At 37.3% G+C, this 16,871-nt stretch overlaps 1 protein-coding gene across 2 annotated transcripts in view; it reads right to left on the minus strand.

Moving 5' to 3' along the window:
* The window catches only part of ppm1ba (protein phosphatase, Mg2+/Mn2+ dependent, 1Ba), a 32,415-nt gene extending 15,992 nt beyond the window's left edge, over nt 1-16,423 (minus strand). For both annotated transcript variants that reach the window (XM_060872148.1, XM_060872149.1), the window contains exon 1: nt 15,992-16,423. The gene's annotated coding sequence lies outside the window, so the exon portion shown is untranslated. The remainder of the gene's footprint in view (nt 1-15,991) is intronic.
* Nucleotides 16,424-16,871: the final 448 nt, after the last annotated feature.

A 16,871-nucleotide genomic window follows, 5' to 3' on the forward strand; every position in this document is an offset into this window, starting at 1 on the left:
CCACTGTACTGAAGCGTTTTTTTCTACTAGATTTTATTTGTGCTCATTCAGCAATAAGAGCTTTGGTGAAGTTGAGCATTGATGATGGTTAAAGTGGCCTGGGTGCAGACAGTGTTTCTGTTCAACCAAAAGGTGTTGAGGTTGAGGTCAGGACTCAAGGGTTGCAGGTCACTCAAGTTCTTCCAGAACAATCCTGACAACTGATATCTTAACTGTTAAGCTGGAACAAGTTCTGAGCCTCTTAGTTCCAGTGAAGGGAACCTGTAATGGTACAAGGACATTTGTGTGCTTCCAACTGTGTGCAAACAGTTTGGAGAAGTAGTGCTTGTGTATGTGATGGTCAGTTGCTCACAGGTTTTGCAATATAGCATATTTTTAGTTCTAACAAAGTGAGTGATATAGGGCTACGGCTTCAGAACTTAAGACTAAAAGGAGAAAAATGTGGGGTCTCTGAATGAATTGTACAAAGTAACAAAAAAAAAATACATTACAGAAAATCCACACAATAAATTTAAGGAAATTCTGATACAGACATTTACTACTATAAGCTTTAAAACTGCTGAAATATTACTGGAACCTACAAAGCATCTTTAAGCATCTTTGGCCCACCTGTCTCAATAAGAACTATATACATAACCAGGAGCAAATACCTCTCACTCAGCATCATGTATGTTAAAAGAAAACAATCCGCATATCACAGTCAGTGAACGTCCTCTTAAGTTGTGGTCAAACACTCAGGATTTTAATCAAAATTCTATGTATATTATAAAACACACATACTATGTATAATTACCTGCCTTTAGATTATATTCATTGTATTCATAACTGCTGACTTGCCAAATGTTGCTGATTTAATTTATTGTTACAAACAGAAACATAATTATGAACACACGTGGATTCTACTTTTAACAGGTCATGGTATACTTTGGTATACATGGTATACACAAAACAACATATACAAAAGCTTTTTCCTTTTAGGCTACAGTCTAGCACCTCCACCTGCCTCCGCCAATCCTATTTCATGTGATAAAGCCACAATATGTTAATGTCTGCAACAAACTACACAAATCTTAGGACATTAATCTTGGCATTAGAAATTGTTCATTATTTGCAGATGGGATAAATCCGTAGGCCAATTTCTCTCTTCTTAAAACAACCTCATTCAATATCAAACAATATACGTAGAACATCCCGTGACCCAACATACAAGAGAACACTAGAGTATATAACACTATAATTTGTATGAAATGCATGTATAAATTAACAGGCTTGGTTTCTTTTGTTGTTGGTGCTGAGTTTTTACCATCACTGTGGGCTGTTACTATGGTAACCTGATGAAGAGTCACTGGGCACAGATCTATTTTAGAATAAATATTTAAACTTTGTACATTTTGACTTAAAACCTTAATGTCTAAAAGGATGTATTCTGTAATGTGGACATTCTGTTTAACTCAAAGTGCACCATCATGAGAAAGTAAAAAAAAAAAAAAATTCTTTAAAAACAGTTTATACTAGAACTAATTCTAAAAATGAGAATGCAAATCACAGGTCTAAGCGTGGTTACTGCTCAGCAGACTACAGACCAGTCATCTGGCATGTGATGTCATAAGGCAGCTTGTCTGAGCATCTGCGTCTCACACCCACTGAACTATAAATAACCTCATCTAGGATTACACATCACCATTCCATTCTCTGAGACCTCTAGCCATATACTTAGTTTTCAAACTCTCACCTTTCAGCAAAGGAAACTGCATTTCCTCTGCACAACATCCAGAGCCTAGCTGGAACAACACGACTAAAAAGGTACAGTAGAAAAAGAGACTTGGTGTCCAAAGTGGCTTACACGGGACAAACACATTATCCTGTGAAGTGCAATATGAATGTTTAGCATTAAAACAAGGTAGAGAGTATTGAACACCTGTGCCCTGACTCCGGCTTCAGCACACTTTGATCGTGCAGCATAATTAGCATCACAGAAGCCTAAAAAGAGCTGACAATGATCACTCATTGGTTATGAATGCAGGTGGACTCACAGAGAGCTCCTTATAGTTAAGCAGAAGGCAAACAGAAATTAAATATATTCAGTAGGACAGAAAATCTAACAAACCTTTGAAAGCCTTTTCAATAATGGCATCTAACAAAGAACCAAATACAAATTTATACACCTCATTATGCTGCTTTTACAAACTAATATCCACTATTTACATGATAAACATTGTAGTAAAGGCAACAAGAAAACTAAGATGTGCAGGTTCAGACTCTGCACTGTGGACACGAAGGCTGGCTCTGACGTTTAAACAAGCTCTGTTTTACACTGAACAGCCTGTGAAACACTACCAACCCTTACACAAGATCTGCTTCTTATCAAAGGCAGAAAATCAAGTGCACACTGGACAACAAACCTATGCTAACTCCAGTCCCTCTATAAATAGCCTCTTACTTTCTTATTGTTTCCAGTAAAGGCTTTCCAATATAGTGAGTCATTTTTTTTTTTTGGCTTTAAAAATGAACTTACCTGCCTTTATATAGGCATGTGTTCAACAGCTGTGCATCCAGGTGATCTGCTGCTCTTACAAGACCCCCTACATTCCACTGATGTGAACAGAGAAGGCCTACATAGTGTCGAGATGTACGCCACTGCAATGATGTAACCAGTGGACCACTGTCACATGGTCCGTTTCTATGCCTACTGCGCCTGGAGTGGCAGCTAAGAGTGGTTTCTATAGCAACAAAGCGCTTCAACAGGGCCCTTCAGTGCATCTTTGCTGTGACCAGTGCCTTCTCTGGAATGGGGAGTAAAAGATCAACTAAAAAAACCTATACAGGATTATCTTACTCAGGACACAGAACAGAGATTAGATGATTTGGTTGTTTTTGTTTTGCCAAGTCCATTAAACAGGGATAATTAAAGCTTATGGCTATGTTTCCATTCAATTATGCACCAAGTATAAGAATGTTGTAAATATCTGCACACACTTCTTCACCATCAGAAGTAAAATATTCCATGTTTATTCATGTCTGCAAACCAGCAACAAAAAACAAAGTGATCTTTGTTGAAATGGCATGATTCAATGACTGATTCACTCATTGACTGATTGACTCATTGACTCATTGACTGATTCAATCACAGCTTTTCACGGATCACAGCTTCAGTTGTAGAGGAGTAATCAAACTGTGGTGTTTTTGGGTTGTTTTTATTTATTTATTTTTTTAGTATAAAACCACATAAAATGGTGAATAGTTGAAAGTGGAACAGGGCACAAGAGTCAGAACTAGAAGTTAACGTAGCAAGTTATTATTAGGTGTAACGCACGCATCCAAGTGCATGTGATTCATGGTATTGGAAACCCTTAGTTCATTCTTGCATGGTCAAGTCTCTAATAAACAACACAATGTTTCTCTTTCTTTATTTTGCCCCATCTCCGTACTATGAGAGTGGCTTTATTTGTTTGGAAGCACAGCTAAGGGAAACCAGAATACATCAGAGGATTTTGCTGCTGTGCTCTTAAGTTAGACATTGCAGGCTATTAAGCTTTGTACTATCAAGCTGTAGATAGCATGTTTTCCGAAAACATTTAAAATGCCTGACTTGACATGATGAAAGTGCACATGCTGAAAATGAATGTTACATGACCTCATGGTGCAGTACAAGCTGCAGTAATAAACAGTATAGCACCATGTGTTATATTTACTATTATTGATACCATGTCAGCATTAATAGCTATTTTTGTTTCAAAATAAAGCTACATAATACAGATCACTCAACAAAATCATACAATATTACAAAAATAAAGTCTTAGATTCTATCAATTCTCCTGGTCAGACATTTTATAGCAGTATAAGACATCAAGTAGTTTCTGAATGGAAGTAGTCTAGTAAGATTTGCTTAATCATTCAATGGTGTATCACTATTCGACGTGACGTGATGTGACGTGACATACGGCTAAGTATGGTGACCCATACTCAGAATTTGTTCTCTGCGTTTAACTAGTGCACACCCGGAGCAGTGGGCAGCCATTTATGGGGGGGTTCGGTGCCTTGCTCAAGGGCACCTCAGTCATGGCCGGCCCAAGACTCGAACCCACAACCTTAGGGTTAGGAGTCAGACTCTCTAACCATTAGGCCACAACTTCCCCAGTAATTCAATAAGAATGGAATGAACAATATGAGATCTTGTGTATACGGTCTGACAGATTCTTCCTTCATTTTCCCTTTGAATCTAGATTCCTTCATTTATAACGGGGACAACTTCGTGTACTTTATAATCATACTAGTCCCATTACATTTGGCAGTTTTTTTTAGATGTTGAAGTTTATTATGGTTTGGGATCTAATGTTGGGTTTTGACAATCAGTAAATTTAGTTTGGGGCTTCCTTAGCAGCACTGTCTGCTTGTTCGTTAGCAGAAAAGGATGTTGAAATTTTTGTCTCTGTAAAAAGACCATATATATATATATATGGTCCATACATGTATATGTATGGTCTTTTTATATATATATATATATATATATATATATATATATATATATATATATATATATATATATATATATATATATATATATATATATATATATACACACACACACACACACACACACACACACACACACACACACACACACACACACACACACACAGAGGTGTTATCCCAACAATGTTGAGGGTGACAGCAATTGTCCATCCTAGATCCATTTGTTTACGGTGGTTTGAAGTGGAAAAGTGGTGTTTTATATCCAAGAATTGCCGTTTATATACAACCCCTGGCAAAAAGTATGGAATCACTCCTCTCAGAAGATGTTCATTCAAATGTTTAATTGTGTAGAAAAAAAACACAAGCACATATATGCCACAAAACAATTATCACTCAACAATCCAAACTTCTGGCTGTATAAAACACTTAAAACAAAAAAAACAAAGAAAGATAACTATAGTCAATTACAACTGTTTTTACAGATCAAACAGAGGAAAATTATATGGAATCACACAAATCTGAGGGAAATTATATGGAATCACCATGCACTTTGCATTTGTAAAACAAACACCTGTATCTGATTACAACTGCTAATTAGTCTGCAGTTAAAAAAAGAGTGCTTGCACACATTAGTGATGTGTTGAACCAAGACGATTGACAAAAATCATGGCTCCAACACGAGAGATGACATTTGAAACAAAGGAGAGGATTATCAAACTTCTCGAAGAAGGTAAATCTTCACGGAATGTTGCAAAAGATGTTGGTTGTTCCCAGTCAGCTGTGTCTAAAATCTGGACCAAGTACAAATCAAATGGAAAGGTTGTAAAAGGGAAGCATACTGGTAGACCAAGAAAGACATCAAAGTGCCAAGACAGAAAACTTAAAGCAATATGCCTTGAAAACAGAAAATGCACAACAAAACAAATGAGGAACAAATGGGCAGAAAGTGGAGTCAATGTCTGTGACCGGACTGTAAGAAATCGCCTAAAAGAAATGGGATTTACATCCAGAAAAGCCAAACGAAAACCATCATTAACATCTAAACAGAAAAAAACAAGGTTTCAGTGGGCTAAAGAAAGACAATCTTGGACTGTGGATGACTGGATGAGAGTTATATTCAGTGATGAATCACGAATCTGCATTTGGCAGGGTGATGATGCTGGACCTTTTGTTTGGTGCTGTTCCAATGAAAATTTATAGACAACTGCCTGAAGAAAACATGCAAATTTCCACAATCATTAATGATATGGGGTTGTATGTCAGGTAAAGGCATGGGAGAGATGACAGTCATTACATCTTCTATAAATGCACAAGTGTATGTTGAGATTTTGGACTCTTTTCTTATTCCATCAATTGAAAAGATGTTTGGTGATGGTAGCATCATTTTTCAGGATGATAATGCATCGTGCCATAGGGCAAAATCTGTGAAAACATTTCTACAGGAAAGACATATAATGTCAATGGCATGGCCTGCAAATAGTCCGGACCTCAATCCAATTGAAAATCTGTGGTGGAAATTAAAGAAAATGGTCCACGACAAGGCTCCAACCTGCAAAGCTGATCTGGCAACTGCAATAAGTCAAAGCTGGAGACAGATTGATGAAGTATGCTGTTTGTCATTAGTTAAATCCATGCCTCAGAGAATTCAAGCTGTTATAAAAGCCAGAGGTGGTGCAACAAAGTACTAGTAGTGTTTTTATTCAGTGATTCCATATAATTTTCCTCAGATTTGTGTGATTCCATATTTTTTTCCTGTTTGATCTGTAAAAACAGTTGTAATTGACTATAGTTATCTTTCTTTCTTTTTTTTATTTATTTATTTTTTTTAATTTTAAGTGTTTTATACAGCCAGAAGTTTGGATTGTTGAGTGATAATTGTTTTGTGGCATATGTGCTTGTGTTTTTTTTTTACACAATTAAACATTTGAATGAACATCTTCTGAGAGGGGTGATTCCATACTTTTTGCCAGGGGTTGTATATCTGAATGGATCACTGCCTTCTTATAATTCCGTTCTTCTTTCCCACCTGTCTTCAACAAATCTTTACAAAGACAGCTGAATATGTTGGGCCCAATTATGTTTGTAATACTGTTGATCTTTATGCTAAAAAGGGTGACTGAAAAGATGCTTCCTTGTGGCACCCCTAATTCTAGTGTATGTAAAGTTGACGAAAGTAGCAAGCATCCCAAAAAAAAAAAAAAAACATTTCAAATCAGCCTTTGAAGATTTCCCAGGTTTTATCATAAGGTTTTTTTTTTAAGATATTTACAGATGTTCATAAATACTATAAGTTTCATGATGTGATGAAGTGCTTTTTCCTTATCTAAGACCACATCCACACAAGATGGACTTTTTCCATGGTTCAAAGTCAGATAGTCAAAGCTTAGGTCTATATGATCTTTACCTAGTGTAGGTATGGTTATGATTGTCTCTTTCCAGTGGGATCGTACGTCTCCTGACTTCAAGATGGTATTGTAGTTGATAATGTACTTGGCGGTAAATACAAAGTCTAGTCCAACAACTGTATTGTTAAAGCTATGAAAGACTTCATTTTTCATGCTTGTGCACTGAGAATTTTTAATCTGATTAAAATTTTCTATTGAAGACAATAGGATTCAAAACTGATGTCAAGTGATGTAATTCTATAAAAATTGCTTTTAATCCATGACAGCACCACTGACTAATATGAGAACTCATTCTCAATACTGTGCAGTATTTTGATGAAGCAGGATGATCCACTAAGCAACTACTGCATTTTAATGGTCTTGTACAGATGGAAATGACCTGATGGCCTTATTTTAAAACCAACAGAACCATGTGCAATTTTTGACAATTAAAGGGGATTGGAATGAAAATACTGAGAGGTACACTCAAAAATCCTATTTGAATCCTCTCTGGTGGTTGAGGTTAATTGAACATCTGGATAAAAGTGCCTGTTTTAATTACCTGATACTCTTTTTGATCAGGATTCTTTCGCTTGTTTGTCATACATTTGTTTTACCCTGCTGTGTAAGCCAAGATGCAATTTTGGCCTCATCCATGTCCTGGAGTTCTCTGGTACGAATTACTCTTTCGTGGCTGTTTAACAATGGATGATATTAGACCTTAATAAGAATACTGGCTTAACACAAAGCTTAATAAGAACCTACAGTATCAGCATGCATCAAATAATCAGCATTCATTTTCCTGGAGAACTCCACCAGTATCTGTCCAGTCCTTTTTTCAAATCCTTCACTCTGTGAGGGGAATGTCAAGAAGTAGAGATTCTGAAAGCATAAATCTGACATAACCCTGGTTCTCACTTTTTGATTAGAACACACAGAAGGTATCTGAATATTCATTTAAAGTTTATTCCTTTTTATTCCATATTTAATGCATTTTGTTTCATCACTCCTGCTCTCTACCCACCATGGAGTGCACTGGAGATCCTCTAAATATGTATTAAAAGTACAGTTGTGAAAGTATAGAGAAGTAAAGGTTTGTACTACTCGACTGACCCTGAGCCAAGGCAAGTCTTAACTAGCCAATTGACTGGACCAGGCCCTTCCAACCACATATCTATTGCCCCTTTTCACCAGAAAGAACCGGGTGCTGGTTCAAAGTTCCACTGGCAAGCCTTCTAAGAATCCGGTTTGCCTTTTCATGGGCTAGAGAGCCATCACAGAGCCAAGTCTTACGTCACTGTATACAACATTATACAACAACGTAAGCGCAGCAGCGGCAAACACAAACACAACATCAACAATGGAGGATGTTGCTTTACTGTTAAGGCTCATGGCTTTGCAAACCTACATTGGCATCCAAACACGGAGAATCCTGATTTAAAATAATTTAAAAATGGCACTAACGACGTTCTCTTTTGCCTTGTTGGTCACAGTAACTCCTCAGGAGTCTTGGAATTGGCAGATCAGAATGGAACTCGTTTGCTTCCTAGCTGCAAGGTCACTCACATCAGGTAATATGGAGGGGAGTGACATCTGCTCCACACAGACTCTCCACTGGTGTCCCACAGGGCTCAGTGCTGGGTCCTCTCCTTTTCTCCTATACTCACTCTCTTGGTGAAGTTATTTCCTCAAATGGGTTCTCTTACCGCTGCTATGCTGATGACACTCAAGTTATATTCTCCTTCCCTCCCTCAGATATCACAGCTTCTGCTCGGATCTCTGCATCTCTGTCAGACATATCATCGTGGATGACGGCTCATCAGTTGAAACTCAATCCCAGCAAAACTGAACTGCTGATTATCCCATGTGATTCATCTCCAGGTCAGGATCTTGCAATATGATCTTGCACAACGATCTGATCTCCCCTTCGGTCACAGCTCGCAACCTTGGGGTACCAAAGGACAATCAACTGTTCTTTTTCTCGCATGTGCTAATGTGACACTGTCATCTCAGTTTATTTTCTACAACTTCAAAAGGATTCAGCCATTTTTGTTCAAATAGGCTTCCCAGGTAATTGTTCAATCTCTTGTCATTTTAAGACTGGACCACTGCAACTCCCTGCTGGCAGGTCTAACTATGAACACAATTCGTCATCTGCACTTGATCCAAAATGCAGCTGCATGACTTATGTTCAACCTGCCCAAGTTCTCACATACCACCCCACTGCTGCACACATCAGATTCAAAATACTGGTGCTTGCCTACAAAGCCAAAAATAGACCGGCTCCCTCTCGCCTCAAAGCCCTGATAACTTCTCACACCGCAACTCACTCCCTCAGATCTAGCAGCACTGCTCGACTGGTCCCACCATCTCTCCGATAAGAGGTAGGTATATAGCAAGACTCTTTTCTGTTCTGGCACCAAGGTGGCGGAATTAACTTCCCCCCAGATGTCCGAACAGCAGCGTCACTCGTCATCTTCAAAAGACTTGTGAAGACCTACCTCTTCCTGAAATACCTGAATTAGCACTACTCCATGTTTGTTGTTTGTGTACATTTAATAAAATACACCCTGAACAGAGTTTTAGAATTAATCGCTAGAGACTTAAAAGCACTGTTGTACATCGCTCTAGATATTGACGTCTGCCAAATGCCATAAATGTAAACGTGTGGTGATGGTTGCACTTCTGTCCAAATGCACTCCATTCTCCGTAGAGAGACAACATACATGATATGAAAACTGCCTTCAAATATGTAAAAATTGATTAGGCTGTCCTCACTGGCTTCTTTGGTGTTTCATATTAGAACTGTATTAGAGCATCTGAAAACAAAAAAAAAAACTGGCAAATTGAATCAGCTTGACAGCACCTACTGGACCAAGAAAACACCATTCATCTATGTCAATGCCAGCACATAAGGAACAAGGTACTAATGTATGTCATAGTATGTCATTCTACCCAATTGCAGCATTTAGTAAATCTATGGCCTCAAAAGTATCAAAAGCCTAGACCAGGGGCCGGCAACCTGCGGCTCCGAAGCCGCAAGTGGCTCATTCATCCCTCTGCTGTGGCTCCCTGTAGATTTGGAAAATAAATATTTTATTTTATTTTAGTTAGTTAGTTTTTTTTAAAAATGAAATTCTAAGATTATTATGCTCTTGTAACATTAAAATAAACCGTGTTTAATTTTTTTGTCGCTCAAAATATGCGTCATAACTGCCGACTTGCGAAATCTGACACACAGAAGCAGACGCATTTTTGGTTTGCTGCAGCCGGCAAGTTAAAATTTTGATGTCATGAATACGAAGAGGACTCAATTAGACATTGAACATTTTATTTGAAAGTAACCTTCAACCCAGCGTCTTCTTTGTTAAGGTTACTTCAAACTGTTCAAAATATTTTTGTTTACTTGCAGAAATAAAATTTCGTTTACTCGGTAGCAGGTCATTGATTTCATAAATGCAACACTACAGTTTTTTTCTATAATTTCCATAAAGGTAAAAAACGATATATATGCAGGGTTATCTTCATTTTACATGTCAAAGGGTTTTGTGGCTTCCTGTGTTTTTTTTCTGTGTGAAACGGGTCCAAATGGCTCTGAGTGTGTAAGGTTGCCGACCCCTGCCCAGACCAAACCCAGAGGAAGAAACAAATTGTGACAAAAATAGTACCATTAGATCACCAGACTTAAGCAAAAAAACCTCCACACAGAATATAATGTTTTAATAAATGACCACAGAAAGAATTTACAACTTACGTCATCATTACAAAGTACTTAGTTAAAAAAGATACTTCACTATATTAATAGTGCATTATATATTAGTATAATAAATGTAGCAAAAAAGGACTGTAAAAATAATCTACTGTGCGTAAAATATACAACCAACTACACAAAATATAATGCTGATTGTTAGGTGTAGCATATAAGGTGCAACCAAAAACAGATATGTACTTTTTTAATTAACTAGTTAAGATAAAAATCCACAAAAACAAACTTCATTGACAACTTCCATATGTCTTGCCAAGCAGACAACCCCTAGCATTGAAGCTTGTAATTGGACACGATGGCTCACTAAAAATAAACATACTAGCATTGCCAAGTAAGTTGTTTGTTTGTCCCAATTAGACTGGCCACGGTGGAGCTCCACAAACTTCATCCCCATAGAAAGTCAGTCAGTTTTGTTAAAAAAATCAATCAATAAAAAATAAAAGGTTTCACAAGTTCTACAAGTGGCTTTATTATTCAAATAGGCCAACATTAGCAAATAGACCAACTAGCATCTACGAAAGAGTGATGCCTTTAATATTTTAGGTGAGCTAGAAAAAGATCCACAACTGTGACAAAGCAGGTAGTTAACAGTGATTAACAAGCTATCTAAATGCAGAAGGGGAATTTGATGCAATACATAGCACTGCTGATTTGTGTCTCACAAATCAGCAGTCTCACTTTACCTAGAAATTCTTAGGTAAAAACATAAAAACACTAAGAAGTGTGTCAGATGGTCAGTGGGCGGACAAGCAGCACATAAGACAAAGTCTCCATAGACATCAGACCAACACTCTGGGTTTGCAAGGGTACTACTATCTCTCTATCACAGAAGAACCTCTTGAATAATGGTAATTTTCTTACTCTGGGTTTGATTACAACTAAGCTGGCTATTTCCTTCAAACCTGACCAACAACCAGGGATAGTTTGTCTTTCTAAATGTCGAGAAGATTAACCCAAGCGGTTTTCTACTTAAGTCATTGAAATAGAGCTGATGAGTCAGCCCAGCTCCCCAACGTGTGCTGCATATTACGGTCTACATGCCCAATAGCCAGTGTCCATAACATCAAGAAAGTTTTCTGGAGTCAAACTGCTCCTCTTATTCTTAGGTTCTCTTTGTACTGGTTGATCACAATGAAGAAGCTCTGAAGAACATTTTGAAATGGATGGTACAGATGATGGTACCCATGCACTGTTAGCCTCTGAGCAAAGGCTTTCTCTCAAGACAATAATAATCTGACAGTCACCATAATAAGCCATGACAGAAACCACCACACTACAAATATAAATAAATAAGGAGTAATAATAACAAAAAAAAAAAAACCATCTGATTTAATTTTGGAAACACATACAGCTGACAGGGTGTTAAACATAAGAATGCCTTATATATTAACCGCATTAAAAAATATCATGTCAAATATATAAATGAAATAATTACAGTGTAAAATTGTGACCCCCTTCTGATTAAACATGCCGACTAAGTGAACATGAGTGAAATCCGGTTACTAAAACTGAACAGTTACAAATCTTAACACCAAGCAACACAAATTAGTTATTTCAGTTGAAAAATGGTTATGGTTAGAAGAGAATACTTAAACAGTTAAGATAAGCAGATAAGCACTTCTGTGTCTCTCTCAGATTATTTTGTTCATTGTTGCCACACAGGTTCAACAACCATAGAAAGAATAACATTTTATAGTAACCTTCGCAAAACTAACGTCATCATTTTGTATAGTTAACCGCAATATACTTCACGATAGTGTGACAACTGTAGAAATATTGATGAAACCAAGCAAAAAGAGGGTTTGCTAGGTCGGTATTACAATGCTGTCATACTCTGTGGTGACCACATGATGACTTGTGTTAGCAAGAGAGTTACATAAAAAAAAATCCCACCGCTAACAGCAAAAACTTTCAGCAAAATATAACGGTAACACAAACAGCTACACTAAACACTTTATTTAAAGAGAATAAAAACAAAAGTTCTTGGCCAACAGTTTGAAGACACAATGTAGATGTAGTTTGTAGGCATCACATCTATATGTGCTTGTTGAACTTCATATTTAGATGGATGCTGTTATAATAACCTCCACTATGCTGGGAAGGATTTCCCCTAAATGACAGAGAGTGGCTGTGGGGTTTTGTGCTCATTCAGAAGTCAGGCAATGAAGTTGGGAGAGGAGGTACAAAGTCAGCATTTTAGTTCATCTTAAAGGTGTTAAGTAGGGTTGACGTCAGAGCTCATTGCAGGCCCGCAGGTTCTTCCACACCAAACCATGTTTTCCGGAAGCTGGCTTTATGTCCCATTTGGGTAAATTTTTATGAAGGGAAATTGTAATGCTACAGCACAGAGACATCCTATACAGTTTGGCACTTCCAACTTTGAGGCAACAGTATGGAGTAAAACTACATGTTGACGTGATGGTCAGGTGCCCAGAAACATTTGGCCATATAGTGCATGAGTAATTCTATGGTTCCTCTCATGAATCATGTCATTCATATGATTTTGCAAAAGTGGATACAGTTGTTCGGATTAATGAAAGCTATTTCCATATAAGAATAATTAATAGTAGTTGAATATTAAATATGAATTTGCATGGAAATAAGGGAAATGTGACATTTTGTCAATGATGTGCAGTATTATGCATGAAACGCGTGGAAATCACCTTTGCATGGTAAGTGTTGGGGAAATCTTCAAGGCTTTCACAGGTTCAAAAAATTTAATTGCATATGACAAATCTCATACTTAGCAAACCTAAAAGGTTCTGCCCTTATAGCAGATCAGCGCATTTTGTAAGCTTTCACCCAGGGTGCATTTTCCGAGCCAAGTCTCTCTCCCATGGACAAAACTGGAACATCATCAGCTGGCAGCTAATTGGAACCCAAAGTGAAATCAGCTAGCCAACATGCAGAGGTTTCTGTTTCTCCAACTAGTATAAACAATTAGCCTTCTATGCATGTGTACACAACAGTACAACTGTACAATGTCATTGGAATGACTATTAAGCCTGCAAAAGAAATAATGAGAATGGAAGGACAAACAACATGGAACACTTCCAACAGTTTCACTCTAATGATCCAAACCAAATCGTGGACTGGTTCATCAGTGATGCAAAAACTGCATGATGAGGATAGTTGGAGCAAAATAGTGGCAGGCCTGAGCCTTGGTTGATGGAATACAATTACCTTTCATTACTCTGAGAGTCACTGTCATATGTATCATATGTAGCAATATGCCTGCTTGGAGTCACATAGTGAACAAGATGAAGACCAACCCAGCGTGGGTTTAATTGCTAATTCAGATAAACTGATTTCAGCTGAAGTCAAAATATGATTCAGCAAAGCACAAGCTAGCTCTAAAATGCAAAACTGGAGTCGTTTGTTTGGCCCAAATAAATGTTTATGGTTTTATTCACATTAGACAGCAACAATATTTTTCCTTCATTAGCTTTAGCCTACATGACATCTTGTGCAAGGATATTTTAAAGTTATGTATCTGTTTGTAAGGCCACTCAGTTTTCAGTTAATTTGAAGACATTTCACATTAATTTTATAAACAAATTAGCTTAAAGCAGCTCACTGTGCCAGAGACCAGCCACAGGGCTAAAGACATTTGGCCAGAAGGGTAGAGTTCTCAGATCCTCTCCTGTCTGATTAGTAATGATAAAACAATGTTTAAAAACATATTGGCAAAAGAATGCATTTATTCTCTGGCTTCAAGTAGAACACTGGTGGACCTCACATATAGTTTTGGCTCTAAGAAAAGTAGGAGGACAAAACAAAACCACTTCAAACTCTATTATTTATAGCCATAAAAAATAACATTAAAAATAGGCTTTAAAATGTAATGCTTAATTGCTCAGTCCCGAGAGCTGCTTAACCAGACATTTGTAAGCAAGGAAGTTTATAAACCTGTGGGCAATCATTTGTCATTTAAAATATCATCATGGCATGCTTGAACGCTCAAACCTGGTTTGGAGAGAAGAAAAAATAAAAAATAAATAAAAAATTGAAAAATTAAAAAAATTAAAAAATATTTTTGTCTCCATCTAATTGTTTCTATGAAATCAGCTCATAAACGGGGACTTCCACATAATCTAAGACAAATAAAGAAAATTAAGAAATAATAATAAACTTCTAATTGTCGATGCAGTGATTTTTTTTTTTAGGATAAATACATTTTAAAAACGTAAGAACGTCTTTACTTCGGAACAGTTAAAATTTCCCATCTCAGCAAAGTCTTCCCACAGAAAAGTATATACTATACGGCTTGGAAAATTCCACAACAAGATTCCAACAAATTTAACCAAAATGTTAGAAACAAAAAGTACATGTCGTTCGTTAATAAATTAAACATCGTAATCACTGGCAAATTAATGTGGTATAAGTGGAGTGCATCACATACCGATCCCAAAGTCAAGTTTATGAGTACATATAAACTGTCTAAAGTGCAGAAGACCCGAAGAAAGTATTAAAAAAAAAACTTTTGTTAAAAAATGTCTTGAATAAATGTCAAAAGTGAAATGAATGTGTCACATACAGTTGTAGTAAAGATATAATAAACCTGCCTGTGCATTGGAGGAGAGCAGACACATAATGTGTCAAGTCTGCTGGAAAGGTATATACACACCATAGGCTGCGTCATTTGCCTACAAGTAACCCTGGCGTTATTAGCAAAAGCAAAGATACAGGAGTAAACTAACAGAGAGAGAGTGAACGCGTTTAGAATCTAATTCTAAGCAGATTTCATTCGGAATTTGTTTGCATTACCAACTGCAAACCCTTAAGGATGAAATTTAGCTCTTCAGGAAACCAGAAAATTCTATTTCAGACGTCATAACAATCGAATTTTGACGATTGCGTTTAGAAGAGAAAAAAAAAACAATATAATTTAAATAATATTACCTTGTATGTTACGTTGTGTTTAAAGCTGTCAGAGTCGTTATGTAAATGACTGGATTTTGAAAATTATGGCCCAAATGCTGAAATAGACATTAAGACGTAATTGATATAACGCTAGCTTGTAAAGAGCTAAATTAGGGCTATTTAGAAGAAAGATCGGAGTGTTAGAATTGTCTCCATGACGATAAACAAGCTAATACGTCCAGTTTAAAATGTTGGCCTGAACTACAGAGAGCTCAGTGCGAGTTTACACGTTCACGTCACTATTAAGACGCCATTACGTTAGTATAAAATTAATAGAAAATTTTGTAGTGGCGTAGGTAACGTTAACTAGATGAACGAAGAGTTATCAGGCCAGTTAGGCAGGTAGTTAGTCTCAGCGTCAGGTGTTATAAAACGTAGCTAGCTAACCTACTAGCTAAAGCTAGCTAATATTTTCGGTTTACCAGAATAACAGAAGACGACTTACCTTTTCTCAGGATGTAATTATTCCCTCACAAGGCGCCACGTACCGAGCAAACGATGACTTGACTTTCTCACCGCAAAGCCGCTCTCTGAACATCTAATTACTGGGCTGCTTCACGGTGGACACGGTCGCTAACCGCTAGCGCAGCAGGGCTAGCTGTTGGTTAGCTAGACAAGCTAGCAGGCTAGCTAATGCGGCTGTTTTTCACACGATAACTTTTAACTGCTCTCTAGACAAATTGCAGCTACCGTGATAAGGTTTTTCACACATATTTGACACCAACCGACACTTTTATGCAGCGTCGGTCGTAAGAAAAGTTAAATGTTACAAAAAAATGGACGCTAAAGCGGCGTTGGAGCTAACTAACTGACTAGACTACATGTTCTAAGCAGATGACGTCCTCCACCGTCGCTGACGTCCAGCAGCCTGCACTGAACCGAGAGGGGGCGTGGCTTCTGCCTGTCACTTCACTGCCATTGGCCAATCGCAGCATGATGTCTCATTGACTTGCTAAAACTGGTTTGTGTGCTCGTTGAGAAAGCTCCCTCTTATGTAATGAAAATAACGTGAGAACAAAAATATTACAAAACGAAACACTGACGATTAATATGACAATTTCAGTTCGTGATTCTAGTTCAGGCACAGAGACCGACTTCAGTATGTTATTATAATTGAAAATAATAATTGAATATCATTTAATATAATTTATAATAATAACCAGTATGTTACTATAATTTTAGTTCCTTGTGTACACACGGAGCAGGTTGACAGAAACACCACACTGTTCAATAACCTGAGCCCAAGGATCAAGGAGTGTCATTTTATGGACAACTCTATGCTCTGAAGCTCCTAACAAACTGGTATAAATGAAGAAAATAATTTC

Source organism: Tachysurus vachellii, chromosome 6 (genome assembly GCF_030014155.1).
Source record: "Tachysurus vachellii isolate PV-2020 chromosome 6, HZAU_Pvac_v1, whole genome shotgun sequence".
Classification (NCBI taxonomy): domain Eukaryota; kingdom Metazoa; phylum Chordata; class Actinopteri; order Siluriformes; family Bagridae; genus Tachysurus; species Tachysurus vachellii.